This window comes from Nicotiana sylvestris, chromosome 9, assembly GCF_000393655.2.
Source record: "Nicotiana sylvestris chromosome 9, ASM39365v2, whole genome shotgun sequence".
Taxonomy (NCBI): domain Eukaryota; kingdom Viridiplantae; phylum Streptophyta; class Magnoliopsida; order Solanales; family Solanaceae; genus Nicotiana; species Nicotiana sylvestris.
The window spans coordinates 173,697,990-173,715,941 of record NC_091065.1 but is presented as its reverse complement, the minus strand read 5'-3'; positions in this window follow the sequence as shown (position 1 = coordinate 173,715,941).

The following is a 17,952-nucleotide window of genomic DNA, read 5'->3' as shown; positions in this document are numbered from 1 at the left end:
ATAATGACGATTATAATTTCGTCTATTGTCATGCCCACATTCATTGATACATTCATAGTAATAATTTTGTCTTCTTTCAGACTTATTACATACTGCTATCACATTCTCTTAAGGGAATGAGAATGAAGCAAATTCAATAGGACGGGTTTCCACTTCTTGTGCTCACGATCATACATGACTTTGATCATGGCAAGACATAAAAATTTTACCACTTCGAGTGGTTATAATTTCTTAGTAACTCCATTAGAGTTATAGTAAAAATTTATCGTCTTTGTTTGTATTTAAAATCAAATTATAGAATGTCAAGAATTTAAAAGAGAAAAATAAAGTAAAATACTTACCTTAAATCTAGAATTTAATCATTAAGGAAGTTCATGGAATAATTGACAATCATTATGCTCAATCTCAAAGCTTCTACTCAATTGGTTAGAGTCTCGTACTGATAACGTGTTATGAACAATAAAAGAAGAAGAAGAATATTATAGAGAAAAGTAACAGGAGAGAATTCTTATTGATTTGGGATGATTTACAATAGAATAAAACCCTCTATTTATATGGAGAGGGTGACTTAGCCACCAAGTAATAAACCCTAGAATCTCTCTAAATATAGACATTCACCATAAATAAAATTGTATTTATAACAATAATAATATTTTAGGCCAGAATTTACTTGTTGTTTCCGTTCCTTCCTAATTAATTGACAGTTTAAGTAGACTTTAATAAGGGGCCGCGCAGTTCATTAAGCTACATCTGGAAAAGTAACTTTGATATAAATATCCAGATAATTAATACGTAACTTTTATTTGCAAGATAAACCATCGTATTATTGATATTAATTTGTTTGCGACTAGGAGCGGCAAAATGGTTAAAGAAAATAGTTAACCACCCATATTATCCACTAAAATGGGTTGAATAATGAACTTTTTAAAAACGGGTCAAATATGGATAAGAACCATATTATCCATTTAGAAAATGAAAAACTAATTGATAACTAATAGGTTTAACTTTTACATTTGTAAAACCTCAAATTGGGGATTCATCAAGTTTAGGAGACTAGGAATTCTCCCGAAAGTGATCATATTCATGAAGTCATGGATAATAGGATTATGCATATTATTCGCCGGTTAACCCATTTTTTATCCGTATTAAATATGGGTCAAGCCAAATAATTTATCTATTTTTTTATTACCCGTTTTCGGCCCATCCCATATCCGACCCGCCCGTTAGCTACCATATTTGTGACTAATACAAATTACACCATATAACACTCTACATAATACAGTATAAGATACTTTGTCTCCTTTTATGCACCGCGAGAACAAACAAACAACAACAAAACCAATACAGTCCCATACATAGGGTCTGGGGAAGATAGTATGTATACAGATATGATGTTACGAAGGTAAATGTGACGACCCGGCCAGACGTCTCATGAGTTACCGCTCCGTTTCCCCCATTTATGCTTCTTTATGCTTCATTATCCGTGTTTTATATTGTCGAGTTGGTTTGCGTTTGGTGTGGTTTTGGTAAGAAATGAGACACTTAGTCTCTTTTAAGAAGGCTTAAGTTGGAAAAGTCAACCGGATATTGACTTATGAGTTAGAGGGCTCGTATGTGAGTTCCGATGGTTCAGTTAGCTTCAGGAAGTGATTTGTGACTTCGGAGCGCGATCGGAATGGATTTTGGAGTTGTAGAGGAGATTTAGGCTTGAATTGGCGAAATTGATATTTTGGTAATTTCGGGTTGATAGGCAAGATTTTGATATAAAGGTCAGAATGGAATTCCGACAGTTGCAGTAGATTCTTTGTGTCATTTGGGATGTGTGTGCAAAATTTCAGGTCATTCGGACGAGATTTGATAGACTTTTTGAGCGAAAGCATAATTTAAGAGTTCTTGGAGTTCTTAGGCTTGAATCCTATGTTAAATTGGTGATTTGATGTTGTTATAAGCGTTCCAAAGTGTTGAACAAGTTTGAACGATGTCATGGGATGTGTTGGTACAATTAGTTTGAAGTTTCGGGGGACCTGGGTAGGTTCTGGGATATTTTAGGCCGAAAATCATAGCTGTAGTAGGTCCAGGAGGGTTGCAGGCCTCGGAAACCACCCGCGTGGTCCACACAAAAAGAAGTGTGGGCGCGGTATGTGCTTTGCGGACCGCACAAAAAGAAGTGCAGCCGCGGTAGGTGTCATGCGGACCGCACAAAATGGTGTGCGGCCGCGGTGGGGAACTATTCGCTGGTCCTACTTCGGAAGCTCATATATTTTGATCTACTAGGAATTTGAGATGATTCAGAAAAGAAAGTTGTAGCCCTTCGTGTCTAGTTTCCAGAAAGGTAAAGATATCGCAATTTGGACATTTGTAGAAAAGGTTATGGCCAAAATACTAAAGCTTGTCACTGCAGAGGAAGGCCTGTGCGGCCGCGGTTGTTTTTGCGCGAACCCCACTGGCTTGTGCGGACCGCAGTCGATTTGGTGTGGCCCGCGGAGGCTAAAATTTGAGGGGTACTCTATAAATACGAGGTTTTGGGTTTTATTTAATATTTTGACCTAGGGAGCTCGGATTTTGGCGATTTTTCGAAGATATTTCAAGAAATTTATCGGAGTAAGTGATTTTAACTTAGATTTGGCTAGAATACATGAATCTATTACTGAATTCATCATTTAATTCGTGATTTGGGATGGAATTTAGGAAGAAAATTGTGAAACCATTCAAAAATGTAAAATGATGATTTGAAAGACCAAATGGTATTGGAACTGGATAATTTTGGTATGGTTAGACTTGTGAGGCTATGAGGATTCTGAAAATGTAAATTTTACCCGATTTTGAGATGTGGGCCCGGGTCTCGGATTTTGGTAATTTTGGAAATCGTGCCCTTTGTTGATTGTTTTCGCTTGGGCTTTGTTTCCTTAGCATATTGTGACGTATTCGTTCTGATTTTGGATAGAATTGACCCTCGTGGAGGCCGATATGAGGGGCAAAGGCATTGCGAGCTAGAGATTTAACCGGTTCAAGGTGAGTAATGATTGTAAATGATGTCCTGAGGATTTGAAAACCCTGGATTGCACATCGTAGTGCTATATTGAGGCAAGATACGCGCTGGATGATGAGTGTGGGGTCTTTTACTACTGGGGATTATGACTTGGTCCGTCCCGATTGATGATTTTACCGCGTATTTGACTGAAATTTATTTGTTATCATCATGATTTGGGCTGATTGCCATATTTAGGCTTCATGCCAACTATTTGGACCCTTTGGGGATTTTTATCACTGTTTTCCTCACTGCTTGACTTATTATTTGAACTCAGTCCTATTGATATCTACTGTTTTACAAACTTAGCCACTTTTACTCAGATTTGAAACTTAAATGATATTTCTACATCATGTTTTGGGCTGAGAATTGCTGTTTTACTAATGCCCAAAGGGCTTGTGATGATTTTCGGATTGAGTGAGGCCGAGGGCCATATGTGAGGATATGCTGAGTGATGTGAGCCTGAGGGCCTGAGATACTTTATATGCCACGAGGTGGCTTGAGTGATGTGAGGCCGAGTGTCGAGTGATATGAGGCCGAGTGCCGAGTTATGATGCCACGAGGTGGCTTGATATAGCGCTTGGGCCGTAAGGGGCCCCTCCGGAGTCTGTACAACCACAGTGAGCGCGGGTACCCATTATGATCTCAGAGTGGGTCCGAGGGGCTGATATTGTTTTGAGTGACTGATACTGAGCCCGAGGAGCTGATACTGTATTAAAAGTGAGCCCGAGGGGCTGATACTGTTCTAGTGATTGATACTGTGATCGAGGGGCGGATTTCTACTTGATATTTACCTGTTAAAATTTCCTATTTTACTTGTTTTGAAAAGGGATTTCATTTGACTTCTTCACTGATTTACTACCTTAAGTGATTTTACTGCTTGATATGGAATTGCTTTGTGCCTTTACGTGTTTTCATACTTTTAGCCATTATTTATTATTATTACTCACTGAGTCGGAGTACTCACATTACTCCCTGCACCATGTGTGCAGATTCAGGCATCGCAGAGTCCGCTCCTGAGTGGTGATTCTCCTAGTCCAGGCAGTGATTCAGAGACTACGAGGTAGCTGTTGGCGTTCGCAGCCCCGTGCCTCCCTTATCTTATCATTTTTATGTTTTAGAACTATTGTATCAGATTTAGTGTTCAGTAGACTTGTATCCGGATTTCTTAGTTGCTCATGACTTGTGACACCCCGGTTTGAGCTATGTCGGGATGGTTTCTACTATTATTATCGTTAAATTCCACAATTTATGGATATTATATAATGTTCTACTACCGTTTATGATAATTAATTGTTTAAAAGAGGTGTTCTGTTTTGGTTTGGCTGGCCTTGTCTTCACGATAGGCGCCATCATGACCGGATTTGGGAATTGGGTCGTGATAAGTTAGTATTAGAGCCTAGGTTACGTAGGTCTCGCGAGTCATGAGCGGGTTTAGTAGAGTCTCGCGGATCGGTATGGAGACGTATGTATTTATCCTCGGGAGATTGTAGAACCTTTTTAGGAAAAACTTCATATTCTTGAAACTCTTGTTGTGCGAACTTGTTGGTCTGAGTACTAAACTTCTGTTATTCCATTATCTCATAGATGGTGAGGATGCGAGCTACCAGACGAGGTGGACGACCACCAGTGCCACCAGCTGAGACCACCAGAGGTCGTGGACGCAGTCGTAGTCGCGGTACAGGCAGAGCAGCACCTGTATATCCATCAGCTGCGCTAGCTCCGGATCAGGCTCCAGCTATGGATGCTCCAACAGCACCAGTTCAGGCACCAGTTGTGCCCATTGTGATTTCGGGTCTTCAGGAGGCCTTGGCACAGATCTTATCAGTTTTCACTGGCCTGGCTCAGGCAGTTTCAGCCGCTACTACAACAGCTACTTCACAGGCCGGGGGAGGCAATCAGACCCCCACTGCTCGCACACCTGAGCAGGTAGGCAGGGACTACAGACACCAGGGGCACCTCCAGCTCAGCCAGTTGCACCAGCTCAGGAGTTTGTTGTGCCAGTTATGCCGGATGATAAGCAGCATCGTCTTGAGATGTTTGGTAGACTCCAGCCTCCGTCATTCAGTGGTGTTGAGGGCGAGGATACCCAGGGTTTTATGGATAAGTGTTAGCGGATGCTCCGTACAATAGGGATTCTTGAGTCTAGTGGTGTGGCATTTTCTACTTTTCAGTTTTCTGGGGCTGCCTTCACTTGGTGGGAGGCGTATGAGAGGTGTAGGCCGGTTGGAGCAGCGCCCCTTACTTGGCATGAGTTCTCCACTCTCTTCTTGGAGAAGTATGTACCGCAGTCCTGCAGAGAGGAGCTGTGTAGATAGTTTGAGTGGTTGCGACAGGGGGATATGACTGTGTCACAGTATGAGTCGAGGTTTTCTGAGTTGGCTCGTCATGCCATTTGGATGGTTCCGATAGATCGTGAGAGGATCAGGAGATTTGTTGATGGCCTTAACTATCATCTCCGTATTCTTATGACCCGAGAGAGGTGTTGGGTGCTACGTTCGAGGAGGTGGTCAATATCGCTCGCGAGATTGAGACAGTTCACCGTTAGGATTGAGAGGAGAGAGAGGCCAAGAGGCCTCGAGGATCTGGCAGTTACAGTGGTGCTCCTTCGAGGGGCCAGTTTCAGTATGGTAGAGGCCGTTCTTTCAGGCCTGCTCAGTCAGCTCGCCCAGGTTATCGTGGGCCATCTTCGGGTCATGGTTATCACGGTGCTCAGCAGGGTCAGTCATCACTTAGTGCCCTTCCAGCCCAGAGTTCATCTCGTGTCCCGTCAGCTTAGGGGTTTTCTATGCCGAGTGCATTAGCTGGTCACTCCGGTGTGAGGGGTTCCCTTCAGTCCCCTTCTACAGCACTTGGGAGTTGTTTTGAGTGTGGAGAGTTTGGACATGTGTGGAGGCAGTGTCCTCGTTGTATTGCTAGTTCATCTCAGCAGAGGGGTCAGCCCTCGACTTCTGCTCCAGTTACCTCACCACCCGCCCAGCCAGCTAGGGGTGGAGGTTAGGCAACCAGGGGTCGCCCTAGAGGGAGAGGTCGATCAGGGGGCGGTCAGGCCCGTTTCTATGCACTTCTAGGCAGGCCAGATGCTATTGCTTCAGATGCTGTCATTACAGGTATTGTTTCAGTCTGCCACAGAGATGTCTCTGTACTATTTGATCTTGGTTCCACCTTTTCTTATGTGTCATCATACTTTTCTCGTTATTTGGGTACGCCCCGTGAGTTTCTTGCTTTACCTGTTCATGTATCTACCCCGGTAGGCGATACTGTTGTTGTAGACCGTGTATACCGGTCATGTGTGGTGACTATTGAGGGTCTGGAGATCCGAGTAGATCTATTGCTATTGAGCATGGTGGATTTTGATGTCATTTTGGGCATGGATTGGCTATCTTTGTGGTCGTTCTATTCTAGACTGTCATGCTAAGACAGTCACTTTGGCTATGCCGGGTATACCGCGGATCGAGTGGCGTGGTGTGATTGATTATGTTCCTAGTAGAGTGATATCTTTCTTGAAGGCCCAACATATAGTTAGAAAGGGTTGTCTTTCATATCTGGCATTTGTGAGGGATGTTGGAGCTGAAACTCCTAGTATCGATTCTATCCTAGTTGTGAGGGATTTACCCGATGTGTTTCCTGCAAACCTGTCGGGCATGCCACCGAACAGGGATATTGATTTTGGTATTGACCTGGTGCTGGGCACTCAGCCCATTTCTATTCTGCCATATCGTATGGCACCAACAGAGTTGAAGGAATTGAAAGAACAACTTCAGGAACTCCTAGATAAGGGGTTCATTCGGCCTAGTGTGTCACCTTGGGGTGCACCAGTTTTGTTTGTGAAGAAGAAGGATGGCACGATAAGAATGTGCATTGATTATAGGCAATTGAATAAAGTAACAATTAAGAACAAGTATCCTTTGCCTCGCATTGATGATTTATTTGATCAGCTTCAGGGAGCGAGGGTGTTCTCTAAGATTGATCTCCATTCGGGCTATCACAAGTTGAAGATTAGGGATTAAGATATTCTTAAGACTACTTTCAGGACTAGATATGGTCACTATGAGTTTCTTGTCATGTCTTTCGGACTGACCAATGCCCCAGCACGTTTATGCATTTGATGAACAGTGTATTTCGACCTTATTTGGATTCATTCGTTATTGTATTCATTGACGATATTCTGGTGTACTCGCGTAGTCAGGAAGAGCACGCGGAGCATTTGAGAGTTGTGTTGCAGATATTGAGGGAGGAGAAACTTTATGAAAAATTCTCCAAGTGTGAGTTTTGGCTCAGTACAATAGCTTTCTTGGGGCACGTGGTGTCCAGCGAGGGTATTCAGGTTGATCCGAAGAATATAGAGGCGGTTCAGAGTTGGCCCAGACCGTCCTCAGCCACAGAGATTCGTAGCTTTCTTAGGTTGGCAGGCTATTATTGCCAATTTGTTCAGGGATTCTCATCTATCGCATCGCCCTTGACCAAGTTGACTCAGAAGGGTGTTCCATTTGTATGGTCGGACGAGTGTGAGGAGAGCTTTCAGAAACTCAAGACAGCCTTGACCACAATTCCAGTGTTGGTTTTGCCATCAGCTTCAGGTTTATATATCGTGTATTGTGATGCTTCGAGAGTTGGGATTGGTTGTGTATTGATGCATGGGGGGTAGAGTTATTGCTTATGCTTCTCTTCAGTTGAAGCCCCATGAGAAGAACTACCCTGTTCATGATTTGGAGTTGGCTGCCATAGTTCATGCATTGAAGATTTGGAGGCATTATTTGTATGGTGTATTTTGTGAGGTATTCACCGATCATCGTAGTCTTCAGCATTTGTTCAAGCAAAAGGATCTTAATTTGAGGCAACGGAGATGGTTGGAATTGCTTAAGGATTATGATATCACTATATTGTACCATCCGGGAAAGGCCAATGTGGTGGCCGATGCGTTGAGCCGAAAGGCAGTGAGCATGGGGAGTTTGGCATATATTCCAGTCGGGGAGAGACCCCTTGTAGTTGATGTTCAGGCCTTGGCCAATCGGTTCGTGAGATTGGATATTTCGGAGCCTAGTCGGGTGTTGTCATGTGTGGTTTCTCGGTCTTCCTTATATGATCGCATCAGAGAGCGCCAATATGATGATCCACATTTGCGTGTCCTTAAGGACAGAGTTCAGTATGATGATGCTAGAGATGTGACCGTCGGTGATGATGGTGTGTTGAGGATGCAGGGCCGGATTTGTGTGCCCAATGTGGATGGTCTTAGAGAGTTGATTCTGGAGGAGGCTAATAGCTCGCGGTATTCTATCCATCCGGGTGCCGTGAAGATGTACCAGGATTTGAGGCAGCACTATTGGTGGAGAAGAATGAAGAAAGATATTGTGGGATTTGTAGCTCGGTGTCTCAACTGCCAGCAGATAAAATATGAGCATCAGAGACCGGGTGGCTTGCTTCAGCAGATGGTTATTCCCGAGTGGAAGTGGGAGAGGATCGCTATGGACTTTGTGGTTGGACTTCCTCGGACTTTGAAGAAGTTTGATACTATTTGGGGGATTGTGGATCGGCTGACCAAGTCCGCGCACTTCATCCTTATGTGTACTACCTATTCTTCAGAGCGGTTGGCAGGGATTTATGTCCGGGAGATTGTCCGGTTGCATGGTGTTCCGGTTTCCATCATCTCAAATAGAGGTACTTAGTTTACTTCCCAATTTTGGAAATCTGTTCAGCGAGAGTTGGGTACTCAGGTGGAGTTGATCACAACTTTTCATCCTCAGACGGACGGACAGTCCGAGCGTACGATTCAGATATTGGAGGACAGTTGCGTGCTTGTGTTATTGACTTTGGAGGTTCATGGGATGAGTTTATACCGCTTGTAGAGTTTGCTTACAACAATAGCTACCAGTTGAGTATTCAGATGGCTCCATATAAGGCTCTGTACGGGAGGTAGTGTAGATCTCCAGTTGGTTGGTTCAAGCCCGGTGAGGCTAGACTATTGGGGACAGATTTGGTTCAGGATGCCTTAGAGAAGGTGAAGGTGATTCAAGAGAGGCTTCGTACAGCGCAGTCACGTCAGAAGAGTTATGCGGACCGGAAGATTCGAGATGTGTCCTACAAGGTCGGTGAGAAGGTCTTACTGAAGGTTTCGCCCATGAAGGGTGTTATGAGGTTTGGGAAGAAAGTGAAGTTGAGTCTACGGCTCATTGGGCCTTTTGAGGTGCTTCAGAGGATTGGGGAGGTGGCTTATGAGCTCGCTTTGCCACCCAGCCTGTCGAGTGTGCATATGGTATTTCATGTTTCTATGCTCCGGAAGTATATTGGGGATTCGTCTCATATTTTGGACTTCAACACGGTTCAGTTGGATGATGATTTGACCTTTGATGTAGAGCCAATAGCTATTTTGGGTCGCCAGGTTCGGAAGTTGAGGTCAAAGGATATAGCTTCAGTGAAAGTGCAGTGGAGAGGTCAGCCCGTGGAGGAGGCTACCTGGGAGACCGAGCGGGAGATACAGAGCAGATATCCTCATCTGTTTGAGGCTTCAGGTATGTTTCTTGACTCGTTCGAGGACGAATGTTTGTTTAAGTTGGGGAGGATGTGACGACCCGGCCAGTCGTCTCATAAGTTACCACTTCGTTTCCCCCATTTCTGCTTCGTTATGCTTTGTTATCCGTGTTTTATGTGGTCGAGTTGATTGGTTTGCGTTTGGTGTGGTTTTGGTAAGAAATGAGACACTTAGTCTCTTTTAAGAAGGCTTAAGTTGGAAAAGTCAACCGGATGTTAACTTATGAGTTAGAGGGCTCGGATGTGAGTTCTGATGGTTAGGTTAGCTTCGGAAGGTGATTTGTGACTTCGGAGTGCGATCAGAATGGGTTTTGGAGTTGTAGAGGAGATTTAGGCTTGAATTGGCGAAATTGATATTTTGGCAATTTCGGGTTGATAGGCAAGATTTTGATATAAGAGTCGGAATGGAATTCCGAGAGTTGTAGTAGCTTCGTTGTGCCATTTGGGATGTGTGTGCAAAATTTCAGGTCATTCGGACGAGATTTGATAGACTTTTTGAGCGAAAGCATAATTTAAGAGTTCTTGGAGTTCTTAGGCTTGAATCCTATATTAAATTGGCGATTTGATGTTGTTGTAAGCATTCTGAAGTGTTGAACAAGTTTGAACGATGTCATGGGATGTGTTGGTACAATTAGTTTGAAGTTTCAGGGGTCCCAGGTAGGTTCTGGGATGTTTTAGGCCGGAAATCATAGCTGTAGCAGGTCCAGGAGGGTTGCAGGCCTCAAAAACCACCCGCGCGGTCCACACAAAAAGAAGTGGCCGCGGTATGTACTATGCGGACCGCACAAAAAGAAGTGCGGCCGCGGTAGGTGTCATGTGGACCACACAGAATGGTTTGAGGCTGCGGTGGGGAACGATTCGCTGGTCCTACTTCGGAAGCTCATATCTTTTGATCTACAAGGAATTTGAGATGATTCAGAAACGAAAGTTGTAGCCCTTCGTGTCTAGTTTCCAGAAAGGTAAAGATATCACAATTTGGACATCTGTAGAAAAAGTTATGGCCAAAATACTAAAGCTTGTCACTGTAGAAGAAGGCCTGTGCAGCCGCGATTGTTTTTGCGCGGACCGCACTGGCTTGTGCGGACCGCAGTCTATTTGGTGCGGCCCGCGGAGGCTGAAATCTGAGGGGTACTCTATAAATACGAGATTTTGGGTTTTATTTAATATTTTGACCTAGAGAGCTCGGATTTTGGCGATTTTTCGAAGGTTTTTCAAGAAATTCATCGGGGTAAGTGATTTTAACTCAGATTTGGCTAGAATACATGAATCTATCACTGAATTCATCATTTAATTCGTGATTTGGGATGGAATTTGGGAAGGAAATTGTGAAACCTTTCAAAAATATAAAATGATGATTTGAAGGACCAAATGGTATCAGAATTGGATAATTTTGGTATGGTTAGACTCGTGAAGGTATGAGGATTCTTAAAATGTAAAGTTTACCCGATTTCGAGACGTGGACCCGGGGCTCGGGTTTTGGTAATTTCGGGAATCGTGCCCTTTGTTGATTGTTTTCGCTTGAGCTTTGTTTCCATAGCATATTGTGACGTATTCGTTCTGATTTTGGATAGATTCGACGCTCGTGGAGGCCAATTTGAGGAGCAAAGGCGTCGCGAGCTAGAGATTTAGCCGGTTCGAGGTGAGTAATGATTGTAAATGATGTCTTGAGGGTTTGAAAACCCCGAATTGTGCATCGTAGTGCTATATTGAGGCAAGACACGCATTGGATGATGAGCGTGGAGTCTTTTACTACTGGGGATTGTGACTTGGGCCGTCCCGATTGATGATTTTACCGCGTATTTGACTAAAATTTATTTGTTATCATCATGATTTGGGCTGATTGCCATATTTGGGTTTCGTGCCAACTATTTGGACCCTTTAGGGATTTTTATCACTGTTTTCCTCACTGCTCAACTTATTATTTGAACTCAATTCTGTTGATATCTACTATTTTACAAACTCAGCCACTTTTACTTAGATTTGAAACTTAAATGATATTTCTACATCATATTTTGGGCTGAGAATTACTGTTTTACTAATGCCCAAGGGGCTTGTGATGATTTTCGGACTAAGTGAGACCGAGGGCCATATGTGAGGATATGCTGAGTTATATGAGGCTAAGAGCCTGAGATACTTTATATGCCACGAGGTGGCTTGATATAGTGCTTGGGCCGTAAGGGCCCCCCGGAGTCTGCACACTCATAGTGAGCGCGGGTACCTATTATGATCTAAGAGTGAGCCCAAGGGGCTGATACTGTTCTAAGTGATTGATACTATGCCCGAGGGGCGGATTTCTACTTGATATTTACCTGTTAAAATTTCCCGTTTTACTTATTTTAAAAAGGGATTTCATTTGACTTCTTCCCTGATTTACTACCTTAAGTGATTTTATTGCTTGATATGGAATTGCTTTGTGCCTTTACGTGTTTTCATACTTTCAGCCATTATTTATAATTATTACTCACTGAGTCGGAGTACTCACATTACTCCTTGAACTATGTGTGCAGATTCAGGCATCGCAGAGTCCGCTCCTGAGTGCCGATTCTCCCAGTCCAGGCAGTGATTCAGAGACTACGAGGTAGTTGTTGGCGTTCGCAGCCCCGTGCCTCCCTTATCTTATCATTTTCATGTTTTTAGAACTATTGTATCGGATTTAGTATTCAGTAGACTTGTATCCGGATTTTTTAGTTGCTCATGACTTGTGACACCGCGGTTTGAGCTGTGTCGGGATGGTTTCTGCTGTTATTATCGTTAAATTCCGCAATTTATGGATATTATATTATGTTCTACTACCGTTTATGATAATTAATTGTTTAAAAGAGGTATTCCGTTTTGGTCTGGCTGGCCTTGTCTTCACGAAAGGCGCCATCACAACCGGGTTCGGGAATTGGGTCGTGACAGTAAAGAGGCTATTTCCGACAAACATTGGGCTCAAGAAAAGCACAGTCATAATATTATTGAAATTTTTTTTACCATCGCGAAAGAGAATTTGAAAATAAAAATATTCACCCAAAAATGTGGCCTAATGACAAATAAAGTTGATGGAGAATCTCTTACGTATAAATCCCAAAGGAAATTAAAAAAATATTAGTGTTTACCCGTAAAATGGTAAAGTTAAATTTATACGTGGTTTATAGACAAGTGAATTAATTTGACCCCAAGATGATAAATAAATTAGCCAAAATGTAAGACTTAGCCTTGAGGTTGAGATAAAATAGCAGAAATCGTGATTCCGAGAGCAGGGCCTCCGAGGGCAATAATAACAATATAAATGAGCAAAAAGATAAAATTGTATTGAGCTTTGAACAGAGTGTAGTATATGTTTGTCAGAAAATTCGTGTCCTTTACAATGATAATAGAGCTCACTATTTATAATTGCACCTAGGGAACAAGGTCCAAGGATCAAGCCCCTCTTTAATGACAATTATGAGGGCCATTGAAGAAGGTGTATGCTATGCCCCGTAGTATTACGTCAATATTATGCCCTGCAGTAATATACATGAGATTGTCGTAAGATAATTGACCTTTTGGAGATTATAAGAATTATGCTATTTCAAACAAGTGAGGAGTAAATCCGTGAAGGTAAGAGGATAAGGAAATCGAAGAAAATGAATTTTTGTCAAAATTTGATAGTTTGGGAAAAAAATATGGCTCGAGCTAAAATACCCGATATTTATGGACTAGTGCCATATAAGGTACCATATGACCATGATGGTATTATGTATAAAGTGTATTAAGATGAATAGTATTTTAAATAATTTGAGATAATTTTTAATTATGCGGATAATTGGTTAATTATTGAGTAATGGGGTATTACCCAATTAATTAAAGAATTAATTGAATAAGGATGGGTAAAACCCACGTGGTAGCAAGTAGAGGGGAGTCTAATGACTCTTGCTTTAGGTTCAAAACTAGCAAGACACATGGACTATGCATTAGCCCTCAAAAACGTGGAAAGATTTAGTCATCTTTATAATTGTTTCCAATTAATATCCAATATAAACGTTCCTAATCAATTTAAGCCAACAAAATTCTCTTTCAACAATGTCTTAGCAAGCATTTATATCCAAAGTTAACAACTACCACTGGAATAAACATTTCATATAAGAAAGCTGCCCAGCATGTAAGCATGCAAACTTATAAATCATGAGACATGCATAATGCAGATTCAACAACCGAATCAGATGACAGAATGGAATATTGATATCAAAATCCATTATTGGAGGAGATTTTGTAGTTTATATGGGACTTCATGTTAAAATAGCAACGACAGTTCTTAAAACTGTGAAGAAATTCATACGTATTTTCTCCTACTTCGATCCGCCATTACGTGTTGTCGCTATCAACGTGTGTTAAAGGAATTGTCAAGAGAATCGGTTCAGGTATGTTAAGGCTAAGCTCTTCTTTCATTTTGCATGATCTCGTAATTACACAAGTTTGATAACGAGTCATAAAGAAAAATTCATATCCCGAAATTTACGTATATTTTGCTAGTCTCGCAAGTTACGTATATTTTCCTAGTTCTGTAAATTACGATATTCTCCTTATTGGGACTCCATATTCAATCGAGTATTTCCTTCTTCCAGTCAAGAGAGTAGAGAGTTTATATATACAGTATTATAGTATTTTCATTACCATCGAGTTATAATTGATGGGCAGGCCCCTATTAGGAAACCTCTGATCAGATGGTAAGTTATATACCGAGCCTACTGTGGCCGAGCGCCTATGAGCGAGACCAGTTGGTCGAGATATAGAGCCTAGTATGGCCGAACGCCTATGAGCGAGCTTACTACGGCAGAGCAGTTATATATGTATACCGAGTCTTATAGGGTTGGACAACTATTTTACTTACTATATTGAGAGAGTTGAGTCAATATCAGCAAGTAAGCATATCTTCAGATTATCTTTGACTTCCAGCTACTTATAGTTATTATATTGCCAGTCCAGTTTCAGCTTCAGTATATTGCCTTACATACTCGGTATATTATTTCGTACTAACGTCCCTTTTCTGGGGGCACTGCATTTCATGCGTGCAGGTTCAGATAGACAGACGAGTAGACCTCCTTATTATGTGTTGCTCGAGTTCAGCTTGATTGGTAAGCTCCATGCCTTTCGGAGTCGCCGGGTCTAGAACTTTATGTACATCTTGTGTATATATGTATATATGTTATGAGTAGGTCGGGGAGCTATTCCGATCACAATATGTCCACCAGTAGAGGCTTGTAGACATATCCTATCAGTTAGTGCAGTATGTTGGGTTGGTAGGCCTTTTATGTATATTTTGTTGGTTTGCTAGCTGTAGTAGTTACGACGGCCTTGTCGGCCCAGGTTTATATTGATATTTAGTCAGAATTCGTAGTTGTCTTGCAATGTGGCCCATGTCCAAAGTATGACATCACATGTTCAGAATTCCTTCGTCACAAGTTGGTATGCAAGAATAGGTGAGGCACGGGGTGCCGGTCTCGGGCCCCAGGTTTAGGGCGTGACAAAAGTGGTTCAGAGCAGTTCTGTCCTAGAGAGTCTATAAGCCGTGTCTAATAGGGTCTTGTTTATGGGTGTGTTGTGCACCACACTTATAAGTAGGAGGCTACAGGGCATTTAGGACTGTCACTCTTTCTTCGTACTCTAGATCGTGTGGTAGAGCTCACTTGTAACAATTGACATTCCTAAATTCTATTATATTCGTAATACAACGATACTGACATTTAGAAAGATGATTTATAAGGGATTGAATATGGTTGTGGAAGAATTGAGTCAGAGGAACTCGATTTTACATCATGCTTATGATGAGTAAATATAAGGTCTCCAGTAGAACATATGAATACAAAGACATGAAAGCTTCTTGATAAGGATCCCTAAGGCAAGAATATCTATCCACTCTTACGGTAAAAAGAATAAAAGATTCAGAAGCTAGATACAAGTTTCAACAAGTAAAAGAAGCAAGGCAAAGAAGGGTAGGAGGCACTCAGTTAATGAATATTATCAGTATTTGCAATTCAGGTAGAGAAATATAAGCATTTTAAGTTACCTTCAATGGTAATAGAGGCATATACAATCAACCACACCCATCTTAATTATGCCCTATGGGAGTTATCAAACATGGTTTAAAAGAAAGATGGGATATCAGGATCCTGTAGGGGTTAGAGTAACCCAAAATGATGGATGGATGGTTTGCGTTAGTTTACATTTTCGAGGGATAAGGAAGAATTATGAGTAAGATGTGATACATGGATGACAATGATGAAAAAAAAATGAAATGACAGTATTACATAGTCGATAATCGAGGGAAGGAAAAAAAATGAGAGGTGCCAGGCCTGGAGACAACAAAAGAGTATAGGCCATACACTCACATCCTTATTTCAAGAAATAACTTCACGACTCTAATGTGATTAATAGAAGGGAAGTTAGACCCTAGAATAACAGAAATCAGTATGGACAGGTAAACATGATAACGTATACATGAATTAGGAACTGATTGATTTGATAATAGTCAGCATCATGAGAATTTTAGATTGCGTTCCAGCAGTAATAGAATGGACAACAGAAGAAGATCCATGATGAATTCAAAGAATGGTCATTCAGGAAAACGCTTCCCTAAAGCAAGCAATGTGAGCAAAGTTAAGCTTAAGAGACTATATGTGCCAGTTACACTAAGTGTCACCATTGTGAGTGAGGAATTTTGTTATCCTTGTACAGAAGGATTACCACAAGGCGAGTAAGGGTCATTGATGATGCGAAAGAATGCCAAAGATGGAGAGGAAAAACATCTATAGACAGGTCATTGTAGCTCCAAGTCTTAGTACTCCCCTAAAGGGGGGAATATGGAATGATAAAGGAAGAATGCGATAAAAATGAGAAAGGGTTGGGATTGCAGTTATCCAAATCCTACAGATATGCTACGATTCCAGAATGTTATGTAAGAATGACGTCTAGAAAAGGAAGTAAGGTTCCTACCCGGGATGTTCTTGATAAGTAAGGAGCCAGTACGTGAGGTAAGTTAAGACAAGGAAATAACCCAAGAAAGATTACGCGGAATATAGCTATGAGAATGGGTCGATGAGTAGTTAGTAGATGATTCAGGAAGAGCCTAGTCATGACTAGACAAGAAGTTACAGACAAATCAGCAGATCATGCAAGATAAATGCAATAAACCCCAACATGGGGAATTCAGCCCCGCAATAATGTCATTATAATACTTGAGATATATTCAAATAGGAGTCGAGTTAGTGTCATGACCCTAACCCCGAACCCGATCGTGATGGCGCCTCTCGTGAGGACAAGGCCAGATAATTAAACCCATTTCACTTTTTAAAACAGTTAAACAATATAAAAGCAGTCTATACATGATTTAACGATAATAAGTAGCGGAAATACAACCCAACACAGCCCTAACCGGGGTGTCACAAGTCACTAGTATCTACTAGGGTATAAATACAACTGAAAGTCTGAAGTGTACAAATACAGACTAATGAGATAAAGAGAGAGAAAAGCAGAGCTGCGAACGCCGGCAGCTACCTTGCTAAATTCCGATGACTCTACCTCCGATCAGCCCAAACCCGCAACTGAGTGCATAAATACCTGAATCTGCACACAAGGTGCAGAGAGTAAAGTGAGTACTCCAACTCAGTGAGTAACCAATGTAAATAAAGACTGAAGGCAAGAAATCACGTAAAGCATATCGAGATGCTGTATAGAAGCAGTTCAAAAACCAGTAAGAAAGTAGTGAAGCTGTAAAATCTCTTAAAAACTCTTAGCTCAGTTTAAACTTCTTTGAAAATGACTTTCCAATAGTTACGCAAATGAATGCAAAACAGTTAGTGCAGATAAGCACAGAAATCCGCCCCTCGGGCAGAAATACTATAATTTAACAGGTAAAATGACAAGTAAGAATGAAAGATAAACACATAAAGGTTCGCCCCTCGGGTACAATGTCAACAACTCTGCCCCTCAGGCAATATCGCAGAACAATACCAGCCCCTCGGGCAATCACATAGAACGGTACCAGCCCCTCAAGCAATCACATAGAACAATACCAGCCCCTCGGGCTATCACATAGTACAACATCAGCCCCTCGGGCTATATCTCACATCACAATGGGTACCCGCGCTCACTGGGGGTGTACAGACTCAGGGAGGGGCCCGTTACGGCCCAAGCACAATATCAAGCAGTCTTGTGGCATCAAATCTAGGCCCTCGTCCTCATAAATAATATCAACAAGCCACCTCGTGGCGTACATATCTCAGGCCCTCGGCCTCAAATCAGTATCAGTGTTTCCTCATAACTAGGCCATCGGCCTTACTTAGTAAAAAATACACACAAGCCCCTCGGGCATTAGTAAAATAGTATTTCTCAGCCCAAAACATCATTTTAAATATCATTTAAGTCTCAAAACTGAG